This window comes from Rutilus rutilus (genome assembly GCF_951802725.1).
Source record: "Rutilus rutilus genome assembly, chromosome: 18".
In the NCBI taxonomy this organism is placed as follows: Eukaryota; Metazoa; Chordata; class Actinopteri; order Cypriniformes; family Leuciscidae; genus Rutilus; species Rutilus rutilus.
This window is the reverse complement of record NC_140231.1, coordinates 13,768,951-13,786,205: the sequence shown is the minus strand read 5'-3', so window position 1 is coordinate 13,786,205 and position 17,255 is coordinate 13,768,951. Positions and strand designations below refer to the sequence as shown.

The 17,255-nt window shown below is 46.8% G+C and overlaps 1 long non-coding RNA gene across 1 annotated transcript; it reads left to right on the top strand.

Annotated features, from left to right (window-relative positions):
* Nucleotides 1–7,647: 7,647 nt before the first annotated feature.
* On the top strand, nucleotides 7,648–9,200 carry LOC311277254. The gene is made up of 2 exons (XR_014625193.1): nucleotides 7,648–8,427; nucleotides 9,099–9,200. It is a non-coding gene; the product is annotated as an uncharacterized lncRNA (long non-coding RNA).
* Nucleotides 9,201–17,255: the final 8,055 nt, after the last annotated feature.

Sequence of the window (17,255 nt, the reverse complement as noted above, 5' to 3'; positions counted from 1 at the left end):
TAGCAGTGAAATTGAATATTATATTTCCTGAGAATAGAACCAAGGGGAAGTAAATAAATTATAAAAAGAAGGGGACCCAGGACTGATCCTTGGGGAACACCACTGGTGACTGGGGAGGGTTGTGATCGAACATTTTTAAGTTGTACAAACTGAGTGCGGCCAGACAGGTATGATGTGAGCCAGTTCAGTGATGTGTTAATAATGCCAATGGAGGCTAGACGGTCCAGAAGGATATTGTGCGAGATAGTATCAAAGGCTGAAGTCAAATCAAGAAGGATGAGTATGGTAAGAAGACCTGAGTCAGCAGCCATTAGTAGGTCATTGGTGACCTTGATTAAGGCTGTTTCTGTGCTGTGGAAAGACCAGATTGAATCTGTTCATAGAGGTTATTGTTGCTGAGATGATTATGGATCTGCATAGCAACAGTTTTTTCTAAATTTTTTTAGATAAATGGCAAGTTGGAGATTGGTCTGAAATTATTTAGGTCGTTGGAATTTGCACCAGGTTTCTTCAGTACAGGGGTAATAGCAGCAGTTTTTAGAGCGGAGGGAACATGAGCAGAGATAATAGAGGAGTGGATGATGTTAGTTATAAAAGAGGAGAGGGAGGGTAGGCAAATTTTAACTAGGTGGGTAGGGAGAGGGTCAAGCTGGCAGGTGGAAGACTTAGATTTCCGGACAAGGTCAGATATTTCAGTGACAGTTGGGAGTAGGAAACTAGATAATAAAGTAGAGGGAGGGGCAGAAGTAGATGGATACAGTGCACTGTTATGTGAGATAGGTAACTGTTGATGGATATTGACGATTTTGGTTTTGAAAAATGACATAAACTTATCACATTGAGAGGTTGAATACAGATGGGGTGGAAGATTATTCAGGGGACGTTAAATTGTATTAATTGTGGAAAACAGGGCCCTAGTGTTCCCTTCATCAGATGATATCAGATGAGTGTAGTATTTGGTTTTTGCTGCAGAAAGGGAGTCCTTGCAGTGAAGCATGTGGTTGTCATAGATGTCCTCCTTTTTTTGTAGAGACGTTCCAGGCAGCATCCTTGTGCTTTTAGCTGACGTAAAGCAGATGTGTACCATGGGGCAGAATGAGTAAAAGACACTGTCCGGGTTTTCAGAGGAGCATGGATGTTGAGGAGATTGCATAGTCCATCATTGTACTGTGAGACCAGATCATCAGTGTTGGCTGATTTTTCTGAGGTGAGATTGTTAATTACAGTAGAAAGGGCAGATAGGTCAATGTTCTTGATGTTTCGAAATGAAATGGAACGGAGAGGATTCGTTTTAGGTGGTGGTAAGTTGACATTAAAAGAAATTAACTTATGATCCGAGATGGGCAAATCAGATGCAGTGCAATTAAAAGGGGTTAGACCAGAAAAACAGATGAGGTCTAGAATGTGTCCTTTGTTATGAGTAGGAAAGTCAATGTACTGTTGTAGTCCAAAGCTGTCCAATGCTGAGGAGAAGTCCTTTATGAGAGTGTTGCTACTATTGTCCATATGAATATTAAAATCACCCAGAATAATGACATGGGGCAAATGGATGTTAAAAAATAAAATAAAATCAGTTAAAAAAGTATTATTGCAAGACTTGGGTGGCTGATAAATAGTGGCTAATATGGTAGGGACTGGCCCATTGATTTGTACGACTATAGATTCAAATGAATTGGAGGCAGGGATGCTAACAGGGGACACTTTCCATTTGTCATTGTAAAGCATTGCAACCCCACCTCCTCGACCTGACGCACGTGATTGACAGGTGTAAACAAACCCGGGAGGTACAGCCTCGTTTAGTTGTACGTAATCATTTTGCCGTTACCAGGTTTCAGTCAGGCACAAAAAGTCAAATTTGTTTTCCTGCAAAAGATCATAGATCAAAAGACCCTTGTTCGTGAGCGAGCGGATGTTAAACAGCCCGACAGAGACAGGGCTGTAGCCAGGATTTGCCCTAGCTGACCTGGTTAAGTCAGCTAGCACGCCACGATTAACAGCACGGCAGTGTTTTCTTGGCGGATGAGGTGATGATGACCAGAAAGATTTTATTGGTTTTTAGTCATCGATGCTGAATCTCCGTCCGGATCCATGGTGGACATATTTATGCCGTTGACGGAAAACCAGATCCGGATGTAGATGTAAGACCGAGGGTGAGTCAGGTATATGGAGCCGCAGCTGGTAAAGTTCAACTACTGAGTAACGAAGAACTGACGAAACCGGATCAAGTAAAAATGAGAGAATGATCCAGACAGAAACAGTCCATAGGAACGATCTGTTGATCACCATTGTGGATTTTCAAACGGCAGCAGTCGGGAAAATCAGCAGGTAGGTTAATGGCCGGCAAGGCCACGAACCACAGCAGCCAAGAATGTAGATTTTAACGAATCAACAGGCAAGTTAATCCATCAAGGTTAGTTGTTGAGTTGTCGAATGTAAGCAGCAGAGAGAAAGAGAGAAAACAATTTTTTTTTACGGAGAAAGCAGCGGCAACCATACGTGCCAGCGTTCACCTCCGTTCCGTTGTATCAAGGTCGGTCAGAAATCTTGGAGTAATATTTGATGACCAGCTGACCTTCACAGACCAAGACACCTCGATCATGCAGGTTTGCACTGCACAACATCAGGAAGATCAGGCCTTTCCTAACTGAGCATGCAACACAACTTCTCGTCCAGGCCCTGGTTATTTCTAGGCTTGATTACTGCAATGTTCTTCTGGCTGGACTTCCATCATGTGCAACTAAACCTCAACAAATGATTCAGAATGCTGCAGCTCGTCTTGTCAGCTCGTCACTCCTCTGTTCATCTCTTTGCACTGGCTACCACTAGCTGCTCGCATCAAGTTTAAGGCATTGACGCTTGCTTACAGATCTACCACAGGCTCAGCTCCCTCTTACTTTCACTTACTCTTACGAGTCTACATCCCAACCAGAAGCCTATGATCGGGCAATGAGCGACGGCTCGTGGTACCATCACAGAGAGCCACAAAATCACTCACTCTCAATCATTCACGGTTCCATGCTGGTGGAATGATCTCCCCACCCTCATCCAGAATGCAGAATCCCTTACAACATTCAAAAGACAACTAAAAACTCATCTCTTCCGTGAGCACGTAACCTCATAAAAAAAATGAAAAAAACGTTCCTTTTCCTTTAATCATCCCTTGTCTTGCATAAGCTACTCTGAGCAATGCCTGAACTATTTTGTGCACTTCTTGCATTGTTTTTGTCTGACGGCGCTATGCAGTTTTGGCAATTTCTTCGCGGTTTTTTTTTGTTTCTCTATATAGCTCCCCCTACAGCTTCGGAATAGATATTTGACAACACTGTAGTCAAAACTCGTTGGCGACTCTCCCCCCTCCCATCTTCTAACTCTGGTCATGAGCATTTGTTTTCAAAGAAGCCGGCGAACGCACGGAGCCATGTCCACTGAGGTGTGTGTGATACACAGAAGGCCAGCATATAAATGTTTAGATAGTGTATGTGTGCAGTGCCTAATTTGTAAGTTGCTTTGGACAAAGGTGTCTGCTAAATGACTAAATGTAAATGTAAATGTAAGAGGCAAGCGTCTTGGTTACTAATGTGATTCCCGTTCCCTGAAGTAGGGAACAGAGACGTTACGTCAGAACCAGCTGAGGAATTGGGATCTCACCTGAGAGCCCAATCAACTTCGAGAGCTAACAAATCAAGCCAATGGACACTGACAAATGAGATTTGCATTGTGAACCACTCCCCGCGAGGCGGGGATAAAAGGAAGCGTTAAGCACTCAGTCATTTAAGTTTTGAGCTGAGGAGCCAAGACGGTGTCCCAGCCATTCAAAGGTGGTACAGCAATTGTGGCGATCCCATGAATTGGGATCCCTACCAAAACGCCACAATTGCTGTCCCTTCCATCGCCCAGAGTAAGCTGCCTGAACCCCTACACCTGCTGGTTGCGGAAGAAAGGATTGGGCTGTGCGCGGATAAAGTCGATCACTGCTGCTCCTTCTCACCCACATAGTGAGACTATTGGATAGCACTGGGAAAGCGTGCAAAACTACATATGGCAGTACTACATATGGAATGTGCTCTGTGGTAGATCCAGCCTAGCTAGGGTGGAGTCATTACCGAGCTGAGATGGCTTAGGGGCTCTGCCAAGGGAAAGATATGGGCTCGCCGACAGGAAAGAAAACACATGGGCACCTAATCTAGTATGGCCACTTCTAAAGCGCTACTGTCTGGAGTTTCCCTCCAGGATGTCTGTGATGCGGCAGGCTGGTCCTCACCGCAAACATTCATGAGATTTTATGACCTTGACTTGGGCTCCACTGCAGGGTCGCAGGTGCTCTCGTCTTAGCTCTCGTTTCTACGTAGCGTGAGTTCACTTGAAAGGGAATGTCTCGGTTACGTATGTAACCATGGTTCCTTGGAAAGGGAATGAGACGCTGAGTTGCCCTGCCATACTCCCAGCTGCCCATGATCAACTTGCTTCAGTCTATCAGAAGCAAACACTGTTTGGTCTGGGTATGCTTTATAGTTTCCTGGTCACACCATTGGACTGATTTCAAACATGCTACACGATGCAATCAAGCAGAGGCGTTCCTAAAGCGTTTCAGGGAACCATGGTTATATATGTAACCGAGACATTTTCCAACTCGCCTCTACATAGGATATGTCTTTTTGTACTGGTGCTGCTACGAACGCAGCCGTACGTTGGGTGTCAGCCTCCTCTACCAAGGTGCTGTGTACATGGTCATTCTCAGTATTCAAGATCTGACTCTAAAACTAACTCAAATGCTCAGCAGGCACTTTCAAGTAATAATCAAGGTATGTTTCTCTTTTCTAGCTACTGGTGGTGGCTTAATTCGTTATTGTAGCCGCACTGGGTAGTACATTAACATTAGCTCAAATGATACATAGGGAATTTTAATAATTAATCAGGAATATGATTAATATATATATTGCATATTACAGTTCCATTAAATTATCGAAGTTGAAAATAGATCGATTGTATATATGAAAAATCAATCACAACGAATTATAATTCCTCATTCATATATCAATAGTCCCATTTACAGATCGATTTTATGAGATAACCCTTAATGGAAATTAATGTAATTATCAAACAGTTGTTTGTCCAGCAAACGGCCGTAAGATTAACTTATCACCTTCTCAATAAAGTTATCACTTCTTATAATTTTAGGAAAAACTGTTTCTGGCCATGGAAACTATTCTCCTGTCCTTATACAATTTAGGTTACTGAAAAGTAACAAATCGTAAAGCTTTGTAGCTAGGATCAACATTTCATTGACTTCATAATGTGAGCATTTAGACAGGGGCAATCAAGGATATATTGGTTTTAATAAAATTGAACTAATAATACATACTACGATTCACACAGAGTAAATACATGTATTTACAACAGAAAAAAAACAGACGAAACATTACCAAACGAACACGAATTAAAAGAGGATGAGAGAGGAAGAGAAAATGAGAGAAAGAGTGAGAAAGGATGAGCGAGCGAAAGTGAAAGCAAAATAGGGAGAGATCGCAGTATGGCAAAAATCACCGACAATGTAACCTTTGAGAGAGACAACAAGAAATCACATCAATCAAATCAATAATCAATACTTGCATATGGTTCTCTTTGTATTTGCTGAGGAAAGAAGGCGCGTGTGTCGTTCTTTCGGAGCTGGGCGTGTTCTCTCGTGTCTTCCGGGGCGAGCAGACTCGCGGGAAGATTTAAGTAATGTAAAGTGTTATCCTATGGCAGGGGGGTCAGGTTACAAGACCATGATTCTATTTGAGAACATTAAATAGGAGAAACACTTCCAAGTTACAAATCAGAAAATCATAACTATCGCATAAAAGGGCTAACCAAACATGCAGGCCTTACTACATCATCCTAGATTCTGAATCACTTGTATCCTGAATTAAATGCAAGGTAAGTTTTTGGAATGTCTGTGTAGAAGGTTTCGTTATCTTTCTGGCGCATCTCTTTGAGGCTTGCGAAGCTAGGAGAACGTCCTGCACGTCCTGCATCGTGTTGTTCTGGTAATACTCCGGGAGTATTCGGGAGAGACCATCTATGGCAGACTAGCTGGAGCCGACGCATGATTTGTATTTGGGAGTTCAGAGTGTACAAGGCTTTGGGTTTCATAAGGAAGGTGAATTTGTGTTCAGATTTAACTAGCCATGATTCATTAATGGGGCCATAAATGTGTCGGGAGAGACCATCTATGGCAGACTAGCTGGAGCCGACGCATGATTTGTATTTGGGAGTTCAGAGTGTACAAGGCTTTGGGTTTCATAAGGAAGGTGAATTTGTGTTCAGATTTAACTAGCCATGATTCATTAATGGGGCCATAAATGTGTCGGGAGAGACCATCTATGGCAGACTAGCTGGAGCCGACGCATGATTTGTATTTGGGAGTTCAGAGTGTACAAGGCTTTGGGTTTCATAAGGAAGGTGAATTTGTGTTCAGATTTAACTAGCCATGATTCATTAATTCAGAACCAATGAATGAATGAAGGATCTGCTCATACGCTACATTATTCTACTATATCTTTAGCTTCAGTCTTCACAAAGACTTTCCTTCACATAATTGACCTATCATATCCTTTCATCGTTTTATTCACATAATTGGCATTTCATGAGTCAACCTGGTCTCACAGGATTCCGTGAAATGCCCACGGGACCTTAACTCAAAATCCGTGGAGCCATCACGGAATCGCCCCAAATTCCGTGATGCGGCCACGGATATTACTCCAACGCAAGTCAATGACACTGACCTTCCGTGGTCCACACACGGATACCCGTTTCAATGACGGAGTACAGATCTCACTCAATCGACGTGCTTTCTCATTTGGAAACGCAACATTTGAAGTATTTGTGAACTTTTCCAACATCAAATGCCATAATGACGTTAACCTGACTGTTATTGTAGCTATTGCATTGTCCTGTCATCATAAAATTTCGGTTTGTTTCAGTTAGCCTAACCACAGTCCCGTGATGGCACCACGGACCTCAACAACCTGACCTCACTCATGGACGTTGTAATGTTGCTGGCTTGTTTAGGAATTTATAAGCTTTATGTCGACTGTGTTGCAATGGCATGTAATTAACTTGACATTTTGTCTCGTCCTGTCATCATAAAATCCAGTTTGATGGCGTTTTGCACCTATTGCTCGCTTGGCTATAGTCAGATCTAAAATCTGTGATAGGAGCACGGAGTGAGTCTGTGGTGAGACCACGGATAACTCCAACGCGCAAGTCAATGATACTCATCTTCCGTGGTCCACACACGGATACCCGTTTCAATGACAGAGAACAGATCTCACTCAATGGACGTGCTTTCTCATTTGGAAACACAACATTTTAAGTATTTATTTATTTTCCAACACCAAATACCATAAAGACTTTAACCTCTCTGTTATTGTAGCTATTGCATTGTCCAGCCATGATAAAAATTCAGTCTGATTCTGTTAGCCAAACTGAAGTCCCGTGATGGCACCACGGACCTCAACAACCTGACCTCACTCACTGGATGGTGTGATGTTGCTCACTTGTTTAGACACTTGAAAGCTTTATGTCGACTGTGTTGCAATTTTGTCTTGTCCTGAGTATGTTACTGATTTAATCAGCCGCTGTCAATCTAGTAGATCTCTGCGCTCAAATGATCAATTGCTTCTCATGGTTCCGCGATCCCGTTTAAAATGTAAAGGTGATCGGGCATTTTCTGTTGCAGCTCCTAGGCTCTGGAATGACCTTCCTCTGTCTGTAAAAACGTGTCCTTCATTGGGTGTTTTTCAGAGTGCGCTCAAAACTTATTTGTTTTCTTTAGCATTTGATAATGCTTTGTAAGTGTGTCATTTGTTTGTATTGTTTTTGTTTTTGTTTTTATTTTCTCTTTTTATACCTTCTGTACAGCACTTTGGTTCCACTTGTGGTGTTGAAAGTGCTTTATAAATAAAGTTGAGTTGAGTTGAGTTGAGTCCTGTCATCATAAAATCCAGTTTGATGGCGTTTTACACCTATTGCTCGCTTACTATAGTCAGATCTAAAATCTGTGATAGGAGCACGGATTGAGTCTGTGGTGAGACCACGGATAACTCCAACGTTCGTGATATGGTCACGTAATTTAATCTATTGATTCGTGCCACGGACACGTTTATTTCGTAATTTTTCGTCTTTCGTGATCACAGCTCGATTATTTCTGCCTGTCGGCTGCAGCAGAGAAGCTGTTTAATCAACATTTATTCACGAGATCTTATCGTGGTTTATGTATTTTTTTAATGTTATTATTTCGGTCTTATTGCCAGGGAAGCTGGATTGTTTTGCTGTTTATTGATCTTTTTTAAATGATATTTTATTAGTAGGAAATCGCGCTGAAGAAGTCTCGTTCCGAACACATCGCGATATTTGGCATCAGTTCACGTGTGTCAGCTGTTGGTAAGTAGTAGCCTAGTAAATAAATACCTAAATACGCTGTCCTAATAATGTGTGATAATATGTCTTTTCTGTTTGTCGATATTAATCTGCCAAATATATCTGCCATTTCCACGGAGCGTTTCATTGCTTTCTAATTCAAAATATATGATTAAACACTGCCTGTCACGTGACGTGCTATAGGCTTAGATATTCATATCAGATTAAAAATAGTACAATTAGTTCCAAAGTTGTATTTGTAGTAGAAGCACAGTAAAAACAACACTTACCATGCTTTTACCACAGTAACATTAGTTTTACTGTGATAAGTGTAGTAAAAAGACAGTAATCACAAAACTTACCATGCTTTTACCACACTATTGGTAGTTTTAATGTGATACTTATTGTAAATGCACAGTAACCACAACACTTACCATGCTTTTACCACAGTAACCCTAGTTTTACTGTGATAGGGTGTGGTAAAAGGACAGTAACCACAAAACTTACCATGCTTTTACCTCTGTATTGATAGTTTTAAAGTGATATTTGTTGTAAATGCATATTAACCACAACACTTGCCATGCTTTTAACGCTTTATAATGTAACATCCAATATTTGTAAGGTAAATCAGTACTTTTTCCTTTAAATAATCCTATATATTATACATAATTATATTTTCTTTTCTCTTTTTCCAGCTGAAAAGACCTAAAGGGCCTTTCGGACTCAGTCAGCCCATTATTGTTTGAGGAGAAGTAAACGGAGGAGACGGAAAGCTGCAAAGGCAAATATTCACAATGGTATGTGTTGGTTTTAACCCTAAATCAAAACATTTTATCAAGCATTTGTTGTTTCTCACAAAACCCATAGCCCAATCAGTACAAACATAGTCTGAAAGTCTTAATAATTCACAAGATTTAACAAGTTGTCAAATTCGTACGATACTCGTACATATTTGTATACTCGTACACAATCCTGCAGCTTTTACTCCTAGTGCTGTCATTGGCTACTGCCTCAATTACTGTACATATTTATCGCGATATTTGTAAATCAGTTGCGCCACTTCTTGGAAAGTTGTCGGATGTCACACACACTGTCAGAAAGTTTATATTAATTGCAAATTGGTCTCCGTCTGTTTATGTTCCAGTGATACATGATGTCTCTCCACACCTCATAACCTACCTCTGTTTGCAAGAGTGGAAAAGCTTATCTGACTTGTCACATGACATCAGATACTCGATTATTTTGTCATAATCAGAACAGTTACACTGCTGATAACTGTCCCGTTTGCATGTAAATCATTTTCATATGATTATTGCTTGCTATTAAAGACATACTTTTATTCATAGAAATGCCCACATATCAGTGAACTTATAACATAAAAATGCTTTTAAAATTTAATTATGCAAAAAATTTTACAGAAAACATATCGTCTCGGTTACATATGGTAACCCTCGTTCCCTGAGGGAGGGAACGGAGACGTACGTCGTGGTGAACGACGAATAGGAATCTCGCTAGAGAGGCCAATCTACTTCGAGTGAAACTAAAACAAGCCAATACACATTGGCGTGCAATCATTTGCATCAGCTGCGCAGCCTCGCAGCGCGGGTATTTAACGAGCAGCTGGTGTGATTGCACTTCAGTTTTTTGCTGAGGAGCCAAGCCTGAAAAGCTGGTCGCCCCGGCGGGTAGCAGCAGATGTGGCGACGGGACGTACGTCTCCGTTCCCTCCCTCAGGGAACGAGGGTTACCATATGTAACCGAGACGTTCCCTATCGTCCGGTCACTACGACGTACGTCGTGGTGAACGACGAATAGGAATCCCTAGTAAAGCGCCACAGCTGCTGCACCCCATCCAGCGCCCCGTGTAAGCCTCCACACCTTCTTGCCTGGAAGGATGATAGGAGAGGGCTTACACCGAGAGTATCCGTCACTGTTGTTCCGTTATAACCCATACAGTGAGATTATTGGATAACACTGGGAAAGCGTGCCCGATCTGAGGGAGGGAAACGCTGCGGGAGCCACATTCTTAAGGAGAGTTATGTGGGAATAGACATATGGACTAACCCGAGGGTTGTACTGCATATGAGTAATGGGTGACTTAGCCCAAGGGAAAGACACGGGCTTCCATTAGGAGCAGCCGTGGAGAAAATACACATATGGGATCCCCGTAGGGTCACACATATGGGACCCAGCCTAGACCCGGTTCTCAAGGATTCAGCGGACAAGGCCTGGCACCGGACACTCCGCCATGTCCGGGCCGAGGGTGTTTGGAGGACTCAACAGGTTTTGACTCTGGAGTAATAAGGGTGCACAGTAGGATGCAGCAAGCCGACAGAGCCGGTACTCACAGTGCTTCTACCCGTTTAGGGTGAGAATACGGGAGGACACGGGCTCTACACGTAGGCTATAGAATCTAGCGAACGTGTTAGGTGTCGCCCAGCCCGCAGCTCTACAGATATCTGTTAGCGAGGAGCCACGTGCCAGCGCCCAGGAGGATGCAACGCCTCTCGTGGAGTGTGCATGCAACCTGAGCGGGCAGGGCACGCCTTGAGCTTGGTAAGCCAAGGCGATGGCATCCACTATCCAGTGGGCCATCCTCTGCTTGGAGACAGCCTTTCCCTTCTGCTGGCCTCCGTAACAGACAAAGAGCTGGTCTGAGGTCCTGATGCTTTGAGTTCTGTCCACGTACATACGCAGAGCGCGAACGGGACAGAGCAAAGCCAGGGCTGGGTCTGCCTCCTCCAGGGGCAGCGCTTGCAGGTTCACTACCTGATCTCTAAAGGGAGTGGTAGGAACCTTGGGCACATAGCCAGGCCGGGGTCTCAGTACAACATGGTTGTCACCCGGCCCGAACTCTAGGCACGATTCGTCGACCGAAAATGCTTGCAGGTCCCCTACCCTCTTGATCGAGGCCAGTGCAATCAGCAACAAAGTCTTCAAGGAGAGAAGCTTTAAGTCTGCTGACTGCAAAGGCTCAAAGGGAGCATCCTGAAGTGCTCGAAGCACCAGGGAAAGGTCCCAAGAGGGTATGGAGGGAGGACGAGGAGGATTTAATCGTCTCGCCCCCCTAAGGAACCTGACGACCAGGTCGTGCTTTCCTACTGTTTTGCCATCTATGTGGTCATGATATGCTGAAATAGCAGCAGCATGTACTTTAAGGGTGGAGGGAGACAGCCTTCGCTCCAACCCTTGCTGCAAGAAGGAAAGCACTGACCCTATCGAACATCTTCGGGGGTCCTCTCTACGGGAGGAACACCAATCGACGAACAGGTTCCACTTCAAGGCGTACACACGTCTCGTAGACGGCGCTCGCGCAGAAGCGATGGTGTTAAGTACCTCTGGGGGTAAGTCACCTAGAACCTCCGCGTCCCGTCCAGGGACCAGACATGGAGTTTCCAGAGGTCCGGACGCGGGTGCCATAGGGTGCCCCGTCTCTGAGTCAGAAGATCCTTCCTCAGAGGAATGGGCCAGGGAGGGACTGTCACGAGGAGCATGAGTTCTGGGAACCAAGTCCGGGTGGGCCAATAGGGAGCCACCAGAAGGACCTGCTCCTCGTCCTCCCTGACTTTGCACAGGGTCTGTGCAAGTAGGCTCACTGGGGGAAATGCATATTTGCGGAGGCCCCGGGGCCAGCTGTGTGCCAGTGCATCCGTGCCGAGTGTTCCCTCGGTCAGGGAGTAAAACAACTGGCAGTGGGAGGTCTCTGAGGAGGCAAACAGGTCTACCTGAGCCTCTCCGAACTCTCTCCAGATCAGCTGAACCACCTGGGGGTGGAGTCGCCATTCTCCCGGGAGCACAGCTCGTGATAGCTCGTCGGCCACACGGTTGAGCACACCGGGGACATACATGGCTCGAAGTGACCTCAGATGCTTCTGACTCCAAAGGAGGAGATGGCGGGCAAGTTGCGACATGCGATGGGAGCGTAGACCACCTTGTCGGTTGATGTACGCAACGGTCGCAGTGTTGTCCGTACGGACCAGCACGTCTCTGCCCTGTAGCGGCCTTTTTAGGCGGCTCAGAGCGAGACGAACTGCTAGCAACTCGAGGCAGTTGATGTGCCAGTGCAGTTGGGGGCCCGTCCACACCCCTGATACTGCATGCCCGTTGTACGTGGCACCCCAGCCGGTGGCAGAGGCATCTGTGAACACCACAGCATGCCTGGACACCTGTTCCAAGGGGACTCCTGCCCGAAGGAACGAGGGATCTGACCACGGACTGAAGGTCTGGCGGCACTCCGGTGTGATTGCCACCCGGTGAGTGCCGTGATGCCACGCCCATCTCGGGACTCGGCCGTGAAGCCAGTGCTGAAGCGGTCTCATATGAAGCAGCCCGAGCGGAGTTACCGCTGCTGCCGCTGCCATATGCCCCAGGAGCCTCTGAAAGAATTTCAGTGGGACCGCCGTCCTGCCTTTGAACGTGTTCAAGCAGTTCAGCACCGACTGAGCGCGTTGCTCTGTGAGACGCGCTGTCTGAGCGACCGAATCCAACTCCATACCGAGATAAGAGATCCTCTGCACGGGGGCGAGTTTGCTCTTCTCCCAGTTGACCTGAAGGCCCAGCTGGCTGAGGTGCCTGAGCACGAGGTCCCTGTGTTCGCATAACTGATCTCGAGAGTGTGCCAGTATGAGCCAGTCGTCGAGATAGTTGAGAATGCGAACGCCCTGCTCTCTCATGGGAACAAGGGCCCCCTCCGTGACTTTCGTGAAGACACGGGGAGACAGGGCCAGCCCGAAGGGCAGGACCTTGTACTGATATGCTCGACCCTCGAATGCAAAGCGCAGAAACGGCCTGTGTCGAGGAAGAATCGAGACATGAAAGTACGCGTCCTTCAGGTCGATCGCTGCAAACCAATCTTGGGGACGGATGCATTCGAAAATGCGTTTCTGCGTAAGCATTTTGAACGGTAGCTTGTGAAGGCTCCGATTCAAAACTCGCAGGTCCAAGATCGGTCGTAACCCACCTCCTTTCTTGGGTACAATGAAGTAGGGACTGTAGTGCCCTGACCTCATATCGGCTGGAGGGACCGGCTCTATCGCATCCTTCGCCAGTAGGACTGCGATCTCCGCGCGCAAGACATGGGCATCGGCTGCTCTCACTGTAGTGGAGTGGATGGCCCGAAACTTGGGGGGACGCCGGGCGAACTGAATCGCATAGCCGAGCCTGATGGTCCGAATGAGCCAGCGAGACGGACTGGGGAGCGCTAGCCAGGCTCGCAGAGACCGTACAAGCGGGACCCAAGGGACCGTAGGCGTACCCGGAGTGGGGCAGCGAGGTGGAACACAGGGGCTCGGCTCGGGAGGCTCTCTCTGGGAGGCAGCCCGTAGCGGAGTCTGAGTGTGCTGTGCAACACTTACCTGATTCCACGAGGCCGGAGGTGCAGGAGGCGGCTTGGTTGCGTTCTCGAACTGCACACTGCTGCCTGCTGGCGATAGAAGAGGCGGATGAGAGTGGTGAGGATTCTCTCCCCCCACTGCTCTCCGGGCCCTCTTCGGACCCAGAGATGGAAGAAACTGCTCTTTTATTGAAAATTTGGGTACCGCTGGTTTTGAGGCCAGCGGCGGAACAAAAACAAAAGGAAAACAAGGATTTTCCACCCGGCCCTCTTCCGGGGGATGGAGCGATGCGGCCATCGTCTCCTGGAGAGCAGTCCCTGCCATCTCTGGGTCGCCCGTCCTAGGGCCGCTTGCTCCTGGCTTTGCCGCCCTTCTTAGCGGGGTCCTGGACGGGCGGGGCGGCCCGCCTGCGACTGGCTCCACGGCGCCGTTTAGATGGAGGCTGCTGCGGCGGCGCGGGAGCAGGGGCAGACGCAGGAGGCCGCCCTCGGCGACGAGCAGACTGAGGAGCCGCAGACGGAGGGGTGGGAGCAGCAGCTGGCCGCCGCGGCAGGATGTGACGGATGGCCTCAGTCTGCTTTTGTACAGCCGAGAACTGCTGGGCGCAGTTCTCGACCGCGTCGCCGAAGAGGCCGGTCTGGGACACGGGGGCGTTAAGGAACCGGAGCTTGTCGGTCTCCCGCATGTCCGCCAGACACAGCCAGAGATGGCGTTCCTGGACCACCATGGTGGACATCGCACGACCCACCGACCGCGCGGTCACCTTCGTCGCACGAAGCGCGAGGTCCGTCGCGATACGAAGTTCCTGAAGAACTTGGGGATCATGACCACCCTCGTGCAGGTTCTTCAGTGCCTTGGCCTGATGAACCTGCAGCAACGCCATGGCGTGCATGGCAGAGGCAGCTTCCCCACAGGCCTTGTAAGCCTTGCCGGTTAGATCCGACGAGTACTTACAGGCCCGTGAAGGGAGACACGGTTCTCCACGCCAAGTGGAGTTAGGGCACAGTTGCATAGCAACGGCCCGTTCCACTGGCGGGATGCGCGTGTATCCCTTAGCTGCCCCGCCATCAAGGGTGGTGAGGGAGGAGGAGCCACCGGGACGGTTTCTGGCAGTGAAAGGTGCCGTCCACGTCCCCGTAAGCTCCTCATGCACTTCCGGGAAGAAAGGCACTGGGGTGGGTTGCTGAGAACCAGCACGCGCCACCCCGAGATACCAATCGTCCAACCTCGAGGGTTCGGGACACGGTGGAGGATTCCACACGAGCCCGACCCCGTTGGCGGCCCGGGAAAGCATGGCCATCATCTCCGGGTCCGTCTCAGGCATCGTTGACACACCCGAAGGAGGTAACGGCGCTGAGTCGTCATCCGCAGAGACATCTGACCCACCCTCCGATGCCGCGATCGACATCTGATCCTCACAGGGAGCCCCAAAGGAGACAACCGGTACACACCGCGAGGATGGTCCAGCTTTCTCCAATGGGGGCTCAACTGGTTGCGGAGCATGAGAGGGGTGAGGGCTCCTAGGGGGTTGGTTCCCCGAAGGAGACGCGCTCACCGTGATCCTCAGGTCACCCATGTCACTGCCCGAAGCAACCCTCTGAGGAGGATTGGATCGAGGCAGCGGCACGGGGACTCCGCCCCTTTGCAGGAACGTGAGTCTCGACCGCAGCTCCGCGATGGTCATCTTCCCACAATGGGTACATGACTCATCCACAAACGCTGCCTCAGCGTGTTCAATGCCCAGACACACGAGGCAGCGTTTGTGACCATCCTGTGAGCCCAGGTAACGACCGCATCCAGAAACACACAGATAGAAAGTCATCTTTAAAAAGACGCTCTCTATCTGTGTAAGCTCTTTTAGGGACTGCTCTCACTGGTGCTGAAACACGCAGGGGAACAGTCACTGCGAACACAGACAGGAATGTGCACCTGTCTGTGCGCTGTCTCTCTCTTACCAGCTGTTAGAACAGCCTTTGAGCGCTCTAATGGCGCACCTTACCAGCTGTTATAACAGCTTTTTTGTTTGCTCAGTATGTAAAACAAAAAAGACAGAGAAGGTAGAGAGAGAGAGAAGAAGACTGCTCGCGCTGCCGTGCTGTAACGCCCGCACCGGGAAGGAGAGGTCCAAAAAGGCTCGTCTTGTCACTCTGTTTGTAGAACGCATCGAAGTGCTTGGCTCCGAAGCAAAAAGCTGAAGTGCAATCACACCAGCTGCTCGTTAAATACCCGCGCTGCGAGGCTGCGCAGCTGATGCAAATGATTGCACGCCAATGTGTATTGGCTTGTTTTAGTTTCACTCGAAGTAGATTGGCCTCTCTAGCGAGATTCCTATTCGTCGTTCACCACGACGTACGTCGTAGTGACCGGACGATAGGGAACCCACAGTTATGGATAAACTCACAACGTCATCATCAAGTGCTGTGCTGGGCACATTGGGCAACAAGTGTCCTCCAACGTATTCGATCCGTGGCCAAGTTCTCCACATCTTCCCATGGGACACTGACATTCTTCAGGTCTTCGTGAAACATCTGTCTCCATGTCTTCCTTGGTCTTCCCTGTCTCCTGCATCCTCCTGGTGGTGTCCACTTCATCACTGTGTTTGGGTGTTGTTGTTTGGGCATGCGTAGGATGTGTCCAGCGAGGTGCACCCTTTGCTCTGTCTCAGTTTCTGAAAGTCTTCATGTAGTCCCACTCCTCCTCGTGATCTCTTTGATATATGCAGAACCAATATTGAATATAGTGATTTATCTTTTTCCATATTGTTAAAGCATTTTGTTTTCTCTTTTCAGCTTCATAAACTGTACTTGATTTCTGCCTAATGCCTTTATAAAAAAGGGTCAGTGCTCATCAGGTGTTTTGCTTAAGGACATATTTATTGCATAGTTACAATAAAAGTGACCAATAATCACAAGGATATAGAATGAAAGTTGAGAATGTAAAATGTTGTGCTTATGTTTTTGCCTATTTGTTCTTTAAAGCGACGAAACAAATGTATTTTCACATAACAAAGTTGAATCTCATCTTTTGGTTTGTAAATATATAACTTCATCATAGCAATTTTTTGAACGTTAATGTATGTGTCACTATAATAGATTGCCCCTGTATCTGGATATTTTAAATTAACTGATTTTTATACTGTTGTGCTGTAGTTGTGGCGCTACATTTGTCTTTAAACAGTTTGACATTAAATATTGGAATAAGCTTTCAAAATTGTGTCCATTCATTTGTGCTTTTGTTACATTTATTTGAATATAATTGATATATCTTTGACTATACATACACTGTAAATGTTAGAAGCACTTTAGTAGGCCTACATGCAATTATCTGTAATTAAAATACTGCAAAACTACCCCTGCTGTAGGCCTTTGCTTAGAAAAAAAGTTTATCTTTCAAATGTATTTATGCATCAGTCTAATCAAATAAGCAAATTTGTGTCATTGATCATGTGAACTCGTTTTTGGACGGTAACCACACAAAAAGTATTTTGTTTTTAAATATGAGTTTTATAATTGAATTAGA